This window comes from Erpetoichthys calabaricus, chromosome 4 (genome assembly GCF_900747795.2).
Source record: "Erpetoichthys calabaricus chromosome 4, fErpCal1.3, whole genome shotgun sequence".
Taxonomy (NCBI): Eukaryota; Metazoa; Chordata; class Cladistia; order Polypteriformes; family Polypteridae; genus Erpetoichthys; species Erpetoichthys calabaricus.
The window spans coordinates 64,168,672-64,185,073 of NC_041397.2; the positions used below are offsets into that span (position 1 = coordinate 64,168,672).

At 37.8% G+C, this 16,402-nt stretch overlaps 1 protein-coding gene across 9 annotated transcripts in view; it reads right to left on the bottom strand.

Annotated features, from left to right (window-relative positions):
• The window catches only part of mbnl2 (muscleblind-like splicing regulator 2), a 244,860-nt gene that overhangs the window by 179,663 nt on the left and 48,795 nt on the right, over positions 1–16,402 (bottom strand). The window contains exon 1 of one of the 9 annotated variants that reach the window (XM_051926786.1): positions 8,901–9,013. The exons of the other annotated variants lie outside the window; for them this stretch is intronic. The gene's annotated coding sequence lies outside the window, so the exon portion shown is untranslated. Of the gene's footprint in view, positions 1–8,900; positions 9,014–16,402 lie in introns of those variants that run through there. 9 annotated transcript variants of the gene reach the window in all.

Below are 16,402 nucleotides of genomic sequence, written 5' to 3' on the forward strand. Positions count from 1 at the left end.
TATAGCTTAGCTTGAAGCAAGGTCCATATTAATGCAGTTTGCCTAAATGATGGTACAGTTGGTAAGATTTCATTACCAAGTTGCACTTGTTTTATTTGTACCTGGGCTTGAAGCCTTGAAGTAATGGTGCAACTATCAGTAATACTACTATTATTTATTTTATTGTTATTATTTATTAGTTTAAATATTATGCAGTTTAATGATGGTAAAATTGTTTAAAAAGTCACTTTAACGTGTCAGTGGACAGAGATTGTTAACATTAACAGAAAGTGTAGTTGGTTTACAAAAAATATTTACTATTTATTCCTTTTCTAAGACGTGTTCAGTGCAATCCAACTTTTGACAAACACCTCTGGATATTTTACTAAGTCTAAATGCCTCTTTGGATGGTTGAAAATATGTTGTCAAAATCATAGTTTAAGCTTTTGCAAAATTTGTTCAATTAAAAGGTTCTATATTTTGACTGCATCTGTCATGCAATGTGATTCCTTCTCTTTAGTGCCACCCCCTTGAAAACTATCACTTTATGGGGCCATGCAAACCTGGATTAATACTTGTGTGCACATTAAAATGTCTTTTTGTACGATGTACAATTCTCATAACAGTCTAATAGGTTATTCTTAGCCAGTCTACTGCAGTAATTGCAGTGGAAAATGTGGTTAACATCCACTCATGCATGGGGAAAAAAATACCGTCTAATACCGTGAAACCGGCAGAATTTAGAAAAATACCGTGATATAGAATTTTGGTCATACCGCCCACCTCTAATGTATATGCTGTTCTACAGCATGATTAGAATCCTCTGAGTATTAAAGGTGCAGGTCTGTTTTATAAGAATACTAGACAAAAAGCCTGTTTCAACAACATAAGATGAAACGGGCATGAGTTTGTGTCAGCGGTGTATGAAGAACAAATGATAAGTAAGAAATAAATAAGAAAGTGATGTAAGTAATGATAATTAACTAAGAGGTTTGGAATATGTATGACTTTACCATGGCGAAAAATACTGTACACTTAAAAAATACATGCTATCTATGACAACGTTATTTGTTTGTATACTGGAGGCCTGTCAGTATGCAACTAAAGTTGTAAAATCTCTCTGTAGGCTACATTTTTTGTGAAGACACTCTCACTGTTTGGTAGTAATTTCCCGTGATGTGGCCCATCTTTAACTTGCACCTTCACATCACTCGCCCTTCTGACTCTTGAAAAAGCCACATACAATTGACCATGGCTGAAAACGGGTTTGGCAAGGAATATTCCTACCATGTCAAATGTTTGTCGTTGTTACTTGTTTATAGTCATGGCGAATGCTAGTTCGACAGGGAATGCCCTTTGAATTTGGAAATACATGTAGTCTTTAAGCTTAATTTATTTTGTGTCATGTGCATAAAAATTGTCATTTTTTATAATTATGTAGGCCTATGGCAGTAAAAGGGAAAAAATGGGAAATACAAATCAACGAAAAGTAGAAGAAGAAACAAAGAAGTTTTTTTGTAATGATTTTAGTCCGCTTCACTCATTACTATACAGGCTTGTACTGTTAGTTGATGAATTTTCCAGGCCTATAGTATAATATTAAATGATGAATGTTCCAGTAAAATATGGAATAGTAATAAGTATAAGCACCACAAACCTGATATAGGTGTATTGAATGAATGCGTAATTGAATCAGAATGTGTAATTAGGCCTCGAGCTGTAGTCGAAATCGCCTTTCAGGCCTCTAGAGCTTTAATCGAAGTCGCCTTTCTCTTTGAATTTTTGCGGCCGTTGGCACCAAGTTGCGAGAATAAGCAGTTTTGAAAGGGCGAGGATGCAAGGGGCATTAAAATCACTCCAGATGGTGTGGTGAACAGTCAGTGCTTGGTGCGAATAGGCCAGCAGTGTTTTACTTTACTCAGATCTCAGCAGCAGCGCACGACAATGCATACCGCGCCACCTGTGGAGATTTGTATGCGGCTTAGAATGCGTACCTCGCTTCGCACACATCAACATCTGCAGACGACGGTAGTGTAATGATCGTGATGGCTGTGGAGTCGTTCCTGCCGCTGAAAGTACTTAATAATATGTTCTTACATATTATTTTGAGTGTGAGGGTTGGCTGTGATCGGGGCTAATATTCTACGCCTGGGCGAAAAGGATTTGGGATTTCAGAATAATAATCCCGAAATGCGTAGGCTAAATCCGCCACCTGCCGCGATGTTGGGGTTGGATATTCGGTCTCGTAAGGTTTTTCGGGCAGCTGCACAGAAGGCGACTGCTCATTCGCCTTCGGATGGACGTGAGTGAGTGAGGAGGCAGGCGAATTATGTATTAAGATTTTATAACATCAATGTTAATATAGTGGAATTGATATGAACGATTTGTGAAATTAGTGTTAAGTATTAAAAAAAAGCATACCAGATACTTGTTTTTACAGGTGTGTGTATATTATTATATATATTATATATATATATATAGGTAGTCCCCAGCTTACGGACATTCGACCTACGAACAGGGCCGCAGCTGCGACGCATGCGCCTCAGTAACTGCCGCTCCATCATCTTCAGCCTGCGGACGCTGCAAGCGGTGGCTAGACGGAGGCTGGCGATTTCGCTGCTCGCGCAGTGTAGTGTCCCTCCGGTGGCTCCCAGCAGCAAGCGGTTTCACTGCCAGCCCACCACACACAGCTGCCCCGTTCGTTCTAGATGTGCGGCAGGTAATGCTGCAAGCGGTGATCCAGTTGTGGCTGAATGGGGCGGCGGGGGGTAGCATTGTAGTGTGCCTCGGATGGCTGCATGTTGAATGGGGGCGGTGGTGTTGCATACGATGCAGGCAGCATACTATAGTGGAGGTGACTGTGAGGTGGGCTGGTGATGAACCGCCCCTCGCTGCCCCCATTCATTCTCAATAGCAAGACTGCTTGTACTGTTACGCACGTAGCAGGAAGTTGTCTCTTGTCAGTACAGGGTGGTCCAGATCTAATTATGCAGATCCAGATCCTCTGGATGACTTTAATTTATGCAGGGACGATTCCAGTTCGGCGCGAAGACGATTCTTCATGTCATCAGTTCGCACACTTCTCGATGGTCCAGGATTTTTCGGGTGATTTTCTATGTAATAAACTGAGTAAGTTATAGCGTAATGAAAATTGCATAATTAGATCTGGACCACCCTATACATCAGATGTGTTGACGACTGCTGCCTTCCTGCTGTGATAGTGTGTACAGTGCTGTGCAGAAGAGCTCATCTTAACCTTTTGTCTTCACCCTTCAACAATGTCTCTGAAGCACAAATCTGATGCAAGTGCTGGTGATATAGTAAAGAAGAGAAAAACCATTACCATGGACAATAAAGTAGAAATAATAAAAAGGTCAGAAAGAGGTGAAACTCCATCATTCATTGGCAGAGCACTTGGTTACAGTCAGTCAACAATAGCATTTGTTAAAATAATGTACCTGTTATCTCTTACATACTGTTCAAATTCAACTTAAGTACAAACCTACAGTGCCTATCTCGTACTTAACCCGGGGACTGCCTGTATATATATAATTATTGGTCTTTATATTCTATAAAGACTTTCCTAGGGTCTTCTGTAGGAAATATGTATACATAGTTCATCTATCTTTTCAGATTAAAATGAACTCACCCAAACAATGAATTAAAAACAAAAAAAATTTTTTTTAAACTGGCACTTAATGATTTGTATTTTTATAATTATACAGCACTTCGTATTATTATTTTAAAAGCTCATTCTGTAACATGAAACGATGATTATACAATTCGATGTGTATTATATTTATACATCATTATATCTTTCATTACACATTTTGCACACATATTTAATAAATGTAATAAACCGCACCAAGAATGTTTAAAAAATCATTCAAAAAAATGTGTACCTGAATGTAAATATATCTGCACAAACCGACACTTGTAACATTTTTAGAAAGTTCAAAATGAAACGCAAATCACAAAGTGTCTGTGTGACGACTCAAACAAGCTTTTGCAGAATACATTAACTGACAAGAGGTTGGCCCCATAGACATAGAATTACTAGACGCCTCATGACCAGCAGCATTGTACATCAATGTCGCCGCCATATTGCGAGTGGCACTGCTGTGGAATGAAGTAATGGATAAAGATGCCTCACGCAGCAAACCGCTGTACGCTCCAAACCAGATCACAGGGATTACATTTCATAGGTAAAGCTGAACAATTGTTTTGGTTACATTTGGCCATTAGAAAATCCCATTTTATAATCTTAACTTTAGCTACGCCACACTAAGCTAGCAAAGCTATGCATTTATGTGCTCAAGTGAGCCTCCAAACAACGTTTTGGCTAAACGTATTTAGTCACTAACTATGTAGATTGTTGTTAGCTGTTAACATTTCTCAAACTTTGAAAGTTTCCCAAAGAAATCCACCTCAGGAAGCAGTGCGAGGTAGCCCTTAGATGGGATTTTGAGAAGGCTGTCCTGTGATGTGTGCCGTGCTAGTTTGGTAACAGATGCTGTACCGGCATCACATGATCAAAGCTACCACTTGCTCACATTAAAAAAAAAAACAAAGGAGGTTTGATGATTCCTTCTGAGGGTACAGTCAAGGTGGTCAAAGTAGCTGAGTGTGTTATCTGACAGTCGACATTAGGGCAAGCTGTCAGTGTATCTTTGATCAATCAGTTTGTTTGGGCTGAGATTGGTTCAGATGATGTGTTTTTTCTCAAGGAGCACATTGAGGAAACACATGACAACCATCATTTTATGCTCATATCTTTAGTTGTGTCTGTCTTCCACAAACTAAGGCTGCACCATATTACCAGGCTGAATACTCTCAAATTACACAGTGGCAACACATGGAAAAAACTATGTATGTCATGGATTTTAGATCCTATCCTGTATATATTTAAGTAATCACATTGTGTATATGTGCGTGTGTGTGTGTGTGAGAGAGAGAGAGAGAGAGAGAGAGAGACAGATTAAGAGAGGAATGAGTGAAATATTTTCAGAAATTATTAAGCCAATTTGTATACAATAAAATTGTTTATTTTTGTCATTGTCTTTCTTTAACAGTGAAATGATACATTCAAACAAAGACAAAGATAACTGGCAGTAACAGTGCAAAATTCACAATTGGTATATGCCAGTTTGAAAAGGTAAGTTTTGAGGGTAGTTTTAAAATGTGTTATTGAATCGAGCTGACGTACAGTATATGAGAGGGAAGAGAATTCCAGAGTTGAGGAGCACTATGAGAGACGCTTGAGCTCCCATAGAACAGGGTTTGCTGCGCGGTACAGAAAGTAGAGCTGCAGATGAGGATCTGAGTGAGTGAGAGGGAGTGTAAGTCTGTTGGACATCAGTGAGGTTGTGGAGAGCTTTAAACGTTAAGAGCAGTATTTTGTATTGTATTCTGTAGTTAACAGGGAGCCAGTGAAGTAGAGAGAGAATAGGTGTAATATGAAAAGTGGATTTAGAACAGCAGGTTATTATCCTGGCAGCAGAATTTTGAAGAAGTTGTAAGCGATGGATAAGTGTTTGTGGGATGCCAGATAGAATAGCATTACAGTAATCTATATGTGAGGTGACTAGGGCAATAACCAATACTTTAGTACTGTGTTGCATAAGAACAGGACAAAGTCTAGAAATGTTTCAGAGACTGAAGAAGACAGTCTGAGAAATGTTACTTATATGGGAGGAATTATTTAATAGTAATAATTATTATTTAATAATTGTCATTATTAGTGTATAAATGGATATAAATAATTGCATTTAAATGATTCGCCAAAATCTGTTGTATGTAAACAATACAGTTTTAAACATTATTGTTTTTTCATCAGAAAACCCGGTTTCCACGTTTACCTGTCTTAGTTTAAATGGCACTTTTGCCACTCGTAATATGGCGTATGTGCGGACGTATCGTGTCGACTGGGCAACACAGTGAATGCAGCGTCTATCTATATATGTCTATGGTTGGCCCGCCCTTTCCAAGTTTTGGTGGCCAACACGAGCCGTGATTCACCAATTCTTGGTAGCCAACTGAGCCGTCATTGGCCAATTCTTGGTAGCTGAAACAGGTTGTGAATGGTCAATTCTTGGTAGCCGATATGGGCTGCGATTGGCCAGAGCTTTCAACTCTTGGTAGAATCTTGGTAGCAGAAAGCGATCTGATTGGTTTTCGCTACTAAGAATTACCTCGACTCATGGCTGCTCGGGAGTGCCAATCCCACCTTTTATTCTCTGACCACTGGCTCCTGCTTATAGCACTCATATGGTGTTCAGCATTATAAACTTATCAAGTTGGAGTCCGCACGCTCATCTTTGCACCATTGCCATTTTATTATTTTTAACTAGCTACATCGTTCACACTTTGTGAGTTTTTCCACATTTTTTCTGTGCATTATTTATTATCTTATTTGTTTTCTGGTAAACATTACATTTTTGTAGTATTTAAATTGCTTTAAAATGATGAAAAGGACAGTTCAATGTTTATGTAAAGCATATTAATAGTGTGCATGGCTCATAAGGAATTTAAGCTCCTTTTTGTGGCTGAATTTATGGCTTACTATGCTAACAAGTATCTGCTCACCCAGTCATCAGTTTTAGAATGAAGACAAGATGGCAATGCACATTCTTCCCTTTATTATAGCATGTACCTGTGCAAGGTTTTGATGGCGAATACATTAAAATAAATTCTGCGTGAAAAAGGCTAGGATTTTTTACCACACTTTCAGAACTTGTTTTCTAAAATAACTTTTTTTCTTCCTCATCCCGCAGTGCCTTTAGTGCCCAATTCCCTCTATACTTATTAGTGGCCTCCTAGTGCTTAGTCACCCCAAACCTGACTATTACTCATTCATTAACTCGCTTGCTTTTTCTATTCTAAATGGCCCTGAACTTTGTCCCATTCTGCTACCAAATTCTCTTGGCTCCTACCTCTCTTTATTCTATTTTGCACTCTGTAATAGGATGTTGCAATTCAAAAATTCCTTCTTTTTAAAATCTTTAAAATCAGAGGCGTAATCAATTTAATTTTAAAAAATAAACCAATGCGGATTTTTATTAAAATTAACAAAAAAAATTCCTGTAATGTTTGCTTCTTTTTGTCTACAAACTGAAGAGCGAGCCATTTGTTTCTTTTTCATTTATCCATTATTAATTATTAATTCATCAACTATTACTCCTTTAATTTTCACTTAGTTAATGTTTTTCTTAACTGCATAAAGCTAACAAATCACCAAAGTCATTATTTACCTATATGAGATTAAATGTATAGTTTAATTTAATTTTCTGGGACAAGCTCTAGCTCCACCACGCTCAGGAAAAAGTGGCTTAGAAAATGGTTTGATGGATTGACAGACGGACTAGACAGTTTTCTGTATTTGATAAAAAATAAATAGTTCAGCAAGGTGGTGCAGTGGACAGTACTGCTGCCTTATAGGTCCAGCATCCTGGGTTTGAAACTAGTACCCAGTCATTTCTGTTTGGGCTTTCCTCCAGGTCCTCAGATTTTCTTTCCACATCCCAATTAGGTTAACAAGTATTTCCAGATCGGTCCTTTGTGAGTGGACCATGTGATGGGAATGGCACCCAGACTAGGGCTGTTTTCATCTTTACACCCAGTGCTATTAACCCCATCTACACACCCTGGGAACTATGAACTAGATTAAGCATTTTTGAGAATGTCATGTTAAACAAATTAATACACTCTTTACAAATTACCAAATAAGGCTTAATGACAATGTTGGTCTAGAGCAGAATGTCTATATTGCCAAATGAATAAAATTAATTTGAAATAAATTTAATGTGTAAAATTTCCATCCATCTATCCATTATCTAACCCGCTATATCCTAACTACTGGGTCACAGGGGTTTGCTGGAGCCAATCCCAGCCAACACAGGGCACAAAGCAGGAAACAAACCCCGGGAAGGGCGCCAGCCCACCGCAGGACACACACACACACACACACACACACACACACACACACACACGCACACAAAAGGAACATTCTATGGACAATTTAGAATCACCAATGCACCTAACCTGTATGTCTTTGGACTGTGGGAGGAAACCAGAGCACCCAGAGGAAACCCACACAGACACGGGGAGAACATGCAAACTCCACGCAGGGAGGACCCGGGAAGCGAACCCGGGTCTCCTAACTGTGAGGCAGCAGCACTACCCACTGCACCACAGTGCCACCCTGTGTAAAATTTGCTATCTTAAAAAGAAAATCTGACTATTAAATAATATCTTGAATCTGCATTGGCCTTTTATTTAAACAGTGAATAAAATTATAAATCCAAGTAGACAAAAGAAAACTGAGCTGGAAAACAAATAGGACATTGATTCCCTTGAGATCTGTGCAGATCAAAGTAGGCCGATTCACTGAAGAATCCAAAAGGGGAGTAAAGGATCCTTGGCTTGAAACAGAATTAGTGTGTGAGTGTTTTGTAATATGGTTTAAGAAGTAGGACTCACTATTTGAGCAAATTTTGTTTATTTAATCTTTTTACTGATTTTAACTGCTTAGTAATTACTTTCATCCAAACCAAGACTAAGTGAAAGATGTATGATAAAGACAATAATTAGCTTTTATTTAGATGCCACTTCAGTATACTGAAAATATATTTAAGTTGAAGAATGAATCTTTTATGTTGAATACAGGGCATCTGAGGTTAAGGAAAAATACGCCATATGGCAAACGAAGACATAACCAGTCCTTAAATTATGATTTGAATTTTACACAAACCAGATACTGCTAGAGACAGAAAGATGACGGGAACAAAATAAAAAAATATATTATTTGCTCTTTATGGATATGACTTTACAATGTCATTAAGTCAGTACAGATAGATAAGGTTCTCATTTCGCGTCAGTTAGTCAAACATTTGCCTTATTATAAAAGATACAATGTATTTTACCTTTCTATGCGTATACACTCAACACAGTGTTAACAGCAACGTGATCTGACTTAAAACAGCTCACTCCTCAAGCTGATAAACTGCTGAAGCTGCGCAATGTTTGCATGCAAGGGTACACTAAAGTGCACATGACAGGAATTTCATCATCAGTCCTTTCTTACTGACCCTTGTGTCAGAGACAACCCTCCTTCCAGAATTTTGTAACCATGCTGCCCTATGCGTGTCAACTGTGAACGCACTAGAGAAGAAAACATCCACTTATTGAAGGAACATTTGTCTGAGGTGTCACTCCTTGCACCTACACAAAATGTGCACAAATTCATAGCGAAAAATTGCCCAGACCCAGGACAAAGATGAAAGTTTGTGCAGGCAGAAATGGAATATGACAAACTGAGAAGGCTCCACATGGCTAATTCTTAATGCATTCAGCTTGCACAGTTTTCATTACATCAGTGTTTCTCAGCATTTATGGTCCCGCGACTGAGCTTTGCCCCACTAGCAGCAACTGCACACCGCCCCCTCCCCCACCACCCCCATGGTTTAAACTGACTATGTAATTGTACTGCTCTGCCAAAGAGACAGATCTAGTTGTACATTTTAAAAATGATAATGTTACAATTTTTAAACACTTATCAACTTTACAACACTTATCAACTGCATAGCTAGAGGTAAAAACATTCTATTTTGAAGACTTACACTGTATTCTAATATCAGCAAAAAAACAATTCAACATATCAGACTATGTTTTGAGGAAAAAAGCCCCACACCACAGAAAGCAGCTACCCTCCCTAACTGACTGTGTCCCAAATATGCTGGTAACTGACATGAAACCACTCTCAATGGTGTAGGATGATGGATTTAGAGCAATGATTCATATGGTCAATCCAGGTGTCACTCTGCCTTCAAGGACACATATTAACAAACTGATGGAGAGGAGATATTAAGAAACATTTCAACAAGTGAAGACTTGTATTAAACCTACAAACAACAAACTTGCAGTCACCACCAATATAAGGACAAGTGTGGCAACTGAAGCCTACCTTGGTGTAACATGCCATTTTATTGGAGAAGTCTGGAAAATGAAATCAGCCTGCCTTACCACCATGCCACTGGAGCAGGGACATAATCCAGCTCCAATCCAGCTGACTGGTAAGAGGATGTTCTATGCAGATTTGCAATTCCTCCCAGCAAAACTCTTGCTATTGTGCATGACAATGGTGCCAATATTGTGGCTGCAGCAAATATCTTCGAAGAGAAGCATGGATGGTCCTCTGTACTCTGCATTGGCCACACCTTGCTGTTGGTAATTAATACATGACTAAAACATACAAGTCTTTCAAAAGTTATTGGTACAGCATGCTGCCTCGTGGAGCATTTTAAAAACAGTGAGCCAGCCTCCACCAAGCTGAAAGAAAAACAGCTACAGATGGGAACACCTGAGCATAAACTTGTACAGGACACAAGCACAAGATGGAATAGTACCTTCAATCTGATTAGTCGACTAGTTGAGCAAAGGTGCCCCATAATTGCAACAGTTTCTGACCCTACTGTCACAGAGAGAGACAGAGGACACATTTTTAGACTCCGCACCAAACACAGTAGTCCTTGCTACGGCACTGGACCCAAGGTTTAGAAAACCGAAGTTTCTGAAACCTGAGCAAGTGTTCCTTGTACAAGCTAAAGTACAAATACAGGCACTTGAAGTTAAAAGGGAAATCACAACAGTGTCAGGAAGACAAAATCTGTGACGCCAGTACCTCTACCAGTAATACAGCTGCTGGACCTACAATTGCCGTCACTGTCAATTTACTTGACTCACTCCTTGGCTCAGGAAACGGGAGTGAAGAAGATAACAGATGTGGAAGATGAAGAAATCTATGGACAGGTTTTAATGAATGAGATCCTGACATACTTTGGAGTGAAACAAGCTACCAAAGAAGAAAATCCATTACATTGGTGGAAAACTAATGAGGATAGATACCTTACTCTGGCCAGGCTTGCAAAGACCTACATTCATATCCCTACTACCTCAACACCATCTGAGCATCTCTTTTCAGTTGCAGGCAACATAACTTCCAAAAAGAGAGCCAGCTTTAGCCAAGAACATGTGGACATGCTTACATTTTTGCATTGTAATCCAAAACTCCTGCAGAACCATTTTACACCCCTAGTGAGACTGATGAAGCAATTTAAGAGTTTGTTTTTAAACCTACTGATGTAGCAGTTTCAGCTATACTTTGCTTTTTTAACTGTTAACTGTTAAATGTGAACTGTTAATTGTTGGAGCAATTTAAGTAACATAACTGCTGTAAGTTGGTTACAGTTAGGTCCATAAATATTTAGACAGAGACAACTTTTTCTAATTTTGGTTCTGTACATTACCACAATGAATTTTAAATGAAACAACTCAGATACAGTTGAAGCGCAGACTTTCAGCTTTAATTCAGTGGGGTGAACAAAACGATTGCATAAAAATGTGAGGCAACTAAAGCATTTTTTTAACACAATCCCTTCACTGACCTAACTGTATGTTTTACTGCAAAAAAAATTAAACTTCATTGCACTTTAAAGTATTTTTTCACAAAGCATATTTTTTACTCTTTTGTTATATATTGTAGTTAGAAGAGTTACCATTTAATTAACTCTTGCTCATGTCTTGGGGGAAATTATATAACAAAAAAATTTCAATAAAATTTTGGAGACAGAAGTTTTTTATTCCGATTAATTGAAAAATAATCAACAGATTAATCAATTAGTTAGCTGCAGCCCTACTAGAGTATTAACACAAAAAGAAAACTGTGGATGCTTATCTGCCTGATAGGTAAGACTGTTAAAGTGAGACTGAAAGGAGTTATTATGAATGTGGGTGACAAACATATTACAAACATGTTTTTATATCAAAACATACCCATAAATTACTTTGTCGTCGTATCTTACTAGAAAAGGCGATGGAAAAAGAAAAGGAGGATGCAACATCGAAAAGCTTCTGTTTCAAGACAGCCGCTTTCCCCAGGAAAGTAAACTGAGTCAGCGTCAGGTGCCCTTTCAATGTAATAGGAACCACAGCATAGAGAGAAGTGTGTGCATTGCAACAGGTACGCATGTCGTAAATGTAGAAAGGGCGGTCCTTGTGTGTGTGTGTGAACTGTTAACATTTGAATTTGATGATTGCATATAACGCTGAACTGACCTCTCTGTACTATTCTTTCCTCTGCATGTTCTGGAGTACAAAAGAAACACCACCGTACAGCGACTTGGAGACTGGCAAGATCAGGGGAAAAAAAAAAAAAAAACCACGTGGTCACTGATTACAATCAAGATGTTATGCGAATGAATATGAATAATACGAATAATGTTGCATCCGTGCCGCAATGTTCTCCAAAATGTACTATACAGGTCACAAAATGAATAATTCCAAATATCATATATACCTATGTCTCTGTTTTTTTTTTTGACATCATAGACGATAAGGTGCATACTAATTCAGCGTGAGCAGGAACACTCAATGAAACTGAATAAAAAAAATCAAGTGACGATGAGATAAGGCAGATTCACCAGCGTTTGTGTGTCAGCTTTTATCCCTCCAGATCAGAGAATGTCCTGTTCCATTGCCTCAAAACACCACTCACATCTACAGTTATTCCCAGTTTCAAATAAAAACTAACAGCATCAGATCCCTAAGGCGGTAGTATGTATCATGATTGTGACTGAGAGAATAAAAGTGAAGAAAAAAGGGTAACTTTTACAAGTACTATAAATGTACACCGTCTGTTACAGATGCAAACCAAATGTATGTGTGTACTGTATAATATTAACAATAAGAGCAATTTACTACTGAAAATGGCAAATATCGGAGGAAGTTTGGATCAAACCGGGGACTCTTGATTACAAGTCAGCAATTCTTACCATTACGCCACGGAAGCTTTTGTCTCATCCTTGAATCTTTTGTGAAAGTGTTTACTTGATCTTTGGACTTCAGGCCTCACACATCATATAGTTTATGCCAACATTTTCTCATTTACTACTAAAATATGAAAAATGTTTCTGTTTTAACAATGTGTTTACACAGATTATTGTAGAAACGGAACACACATGAAATGTATGTGTTCCAAATAACAATCGATTATTTCCACTCTAAAACTCCAGCATTTCACTCCCAGATAATCAAAGCATGTGCTGGGAGAACTTTGTGCACGTTCTGCAGCGGTGGGGGGAAGGAATAGCAGGCTGCTTGCTATTTGTCTTTATCGGCAAACTTACAGGACAAAAGACGCTGACAGAGAGGTGCGATGGAATTTAAGGTGGGCCGGATCTACGAGTTTTTTCGGAGGCTCCGGTAATTCTAGTGTTAAAGGTAGAACTGCTTCTTTTTGCAGAGTTAAAATCTTAAATATCATCTGAACATTAATTAATAATTCTGAAATTTTTGGGCGCAAATAAAAACATATTTTCAGTATCAAAAATATTCCACTGTCTCAACTTAACTGGAAAGTTAGAAGTTCAATACTTTAAGAACCTAAATTGAGTTAAAAGACAAAAAAGAGCATAACAAAAAGAGAGAACCTGTAATTTGCTATATACATAAACTTCATTATAATGTGGAAATTAGTGGTCATTTCAAGTATTGTTATAAAATGAAGCTAATATAAGAACCATATTAACATAAGCAAAGAGAAATGGTTAAAGATGTACGTCACACAAAATTTCAAATACTACCATTCGGCTTCTTTTTAAATTAAGTTTCCTTTAAAGAGATACAGTCTTAATTTCAGGTAAGAAGGTAATCATCCACTCAAATTTACACAACATAATAAGTGTATTTTAGACTGCTTAACAGTACAGGCCTGGAAATTATTTATGATCGGTTGATGCTAACTACAGTATTAGTTTGAATTGTGCCTAATCCAGTGCTAGTAGATACACAGTCATCAGTGTGCTAAACAGCCCATGGTAATCGGGGGGGTCGTATTGGCTGAACACTGAACTGTGACTTTACTACTACAAAATATACATGAATTAGATATGGTGAAAATTATCAGTTAGGATATGCATACCTTAAATCCTTGTCCCACTAAGCCATTTTTCTAGTGAAATCTAAGTCACAGACATCTTTTACATAATCTTAGTTGGAGGCAGTTGCGACGCACTTCAATGACCTTCAGTCATGAAGTTTCACATTCTTAGTGACTCAGTCCAACCAATCTACAACTCACCTCGACCAAATCCAACTGGTTTGATTTTGGAGGGTTTAATGAGCTCAACAGCTGACAACCAATTAGCACTTACCCAGAAGAACAATGCATGCAAATCAGCAACAATGAAACAGAGGAATTGTGCATTCAAGACCACACAAACAAAAGAGAAGCTTGCCTGTCTAATATGTAATGTTTACGTACCATGAAAGAATGGAAAAAAGAAAGGAATAAAAGGGAAGGCAGAGAATGCCTCTGCTTGCAGCACATCTGGAAAGCATTCATATAGCACTCATGTAGTACATTATTAACTGTTAGAAAAAAGAAGTAAGTTTGCAATACTGTGGGAATTTGAAACGGTGGTAGAAAGTAGTCATGGTGTATACTGTGACAGTAAGTTTAAGTAAATCGCTTTATGTATGAATATGGCATCTTCATGCAAGCATGATATAGAAAAGATCATTTTCGTGATGCATACGTGCTCAATATGCTGTCTGTTAAAGACCGCCATTGAAGATTCAAGATTCAGTCAAGATTCATAACTCCGCTAAAACCGTTTTCCTCTGAACCTGAATTCCCTTTAAAGCGAGAACCTATCTCCTGTTAGTTTCTACACACCTGCTGATTTCTCAGAAATGAGGTTTTCTCAGCAGTACCGCCATAGGTATATCCAGTATATCACAATAATGGGTTTGTTTACTCAGTAACAATATATTGCTTGTTAATTGAAATAATAATGTGCAAAGATATACTGAAATCATGTTGTGAACCCAAAATTAATGAACCCTAACCTTAAATTTTTATGTTCACTGTGCTGTAAAGGTTATAAATCATGCTAAAATGGCTAGCTAATAAATTTTAATTCATCTTTTAGTCTTTTTATCCTATGAAGGTGTTTTTAGGATGACTGTCAAGGTAATTAGATCTTTTGTGCCAGAGACTAGCGGAACCAGTGCTTTACTGATGCAAACACACCCTGATATCTTGGATGTAAAGCAAGGTCTCAATAATTGCTTTTACTATGCATTGCACCTACTGTGGAATGAAGTTTTTTTTGGAATAGAAATAGGTTTATGTGGTTACCAGCTGTAGTGTGTACAAAACAGAGTAAATCAAAGCCCATTTCTACTGGACCCTTGACTTTTAGTTTTATCAAAGCATACTTGAAACACTCTCTGCAGAGAAAAAAAAACAAAAATAAAATATTTTATAGCAAAATGTGGTAAAAACAGAACTCAGTTGCTCAATGATTATAAAGACTTCTCCTTGGGGAGGTTCTTGCTTCAGCCCCATTACACTCTCCTCCACTTAAGTTTTCCCTATGCTTAGACAGTCTCTCAGGCAATGAGCCATCCCTGATCTTTAATTGTATAAATGTGGCAAACAAACTGTAACAAAGCCCAAACTTAACTGCCCCCACCAGATATCTTAAAGTTGGAATACCAAGATCAAGCACTTTAATCTAACTGGCAAGCAAAATAGAACTGAACACTTACTTGTAGCCTGCATAGGCACAGAGCAACATCAATCCACTAGAACAATGGAGAATGTAATAGGTCAGGGGTCGGCAACATGCAGCTTTTATCGTTCTTCCCAGAATGAGAGACACATTCACATTTTCATGTCTTAACATATTATTTGATAATACTTCCATAAAGATAAGTAATTTATTTATGGGTTAATATTATTATTTTCCAATTAGATTTTCTTTAGCTATATGTGAATCAGGAGGCCCGTCTAAAGCAAAATATGCAACAATCAGCAAGTTTTGCTGTTTCTCGTTAGATTGCAAAGCTTAGAAATCCTTTCACAGATGGAGAATATATAAAAAAGCGCTTTTTAAATCTGGCCAAACATGTCTACTCCTACTTCAAAAATATAGAAGATATTAATTAAAAAATTAAACACACTTCACTCTCCGCAAAATACTGTTCACAACATAATCATTAAGATGAGTAAGAATGTGACAGAAGAGCAGATTAATGATATAAAATCAGCATCTGTATTTTCTTTGGCATGTGATGTGTTGTGACGTGAAGGGAATTGCATAAACTAGCCTTCTGGGAAGGAATGTTTCCATGTAAAGGTCTCCATGAAGAATTACTTGCTTTGATACCTCTTAAAGGACAAACTCGAGGTGAAGATATCGCTGCAGCAAATTTGGAATTTTCGACTGTTAGGGAAGTTGACATCAATAAATTGGTATCTGTTGCTACAGATGGAGCATCCAGTAATGATGGGTAAAATAAAGGCTTTGTTACCCTCTTCAAACAAAACTATGTTTGTTTTCAATAGACTTGAAAAGTGGAA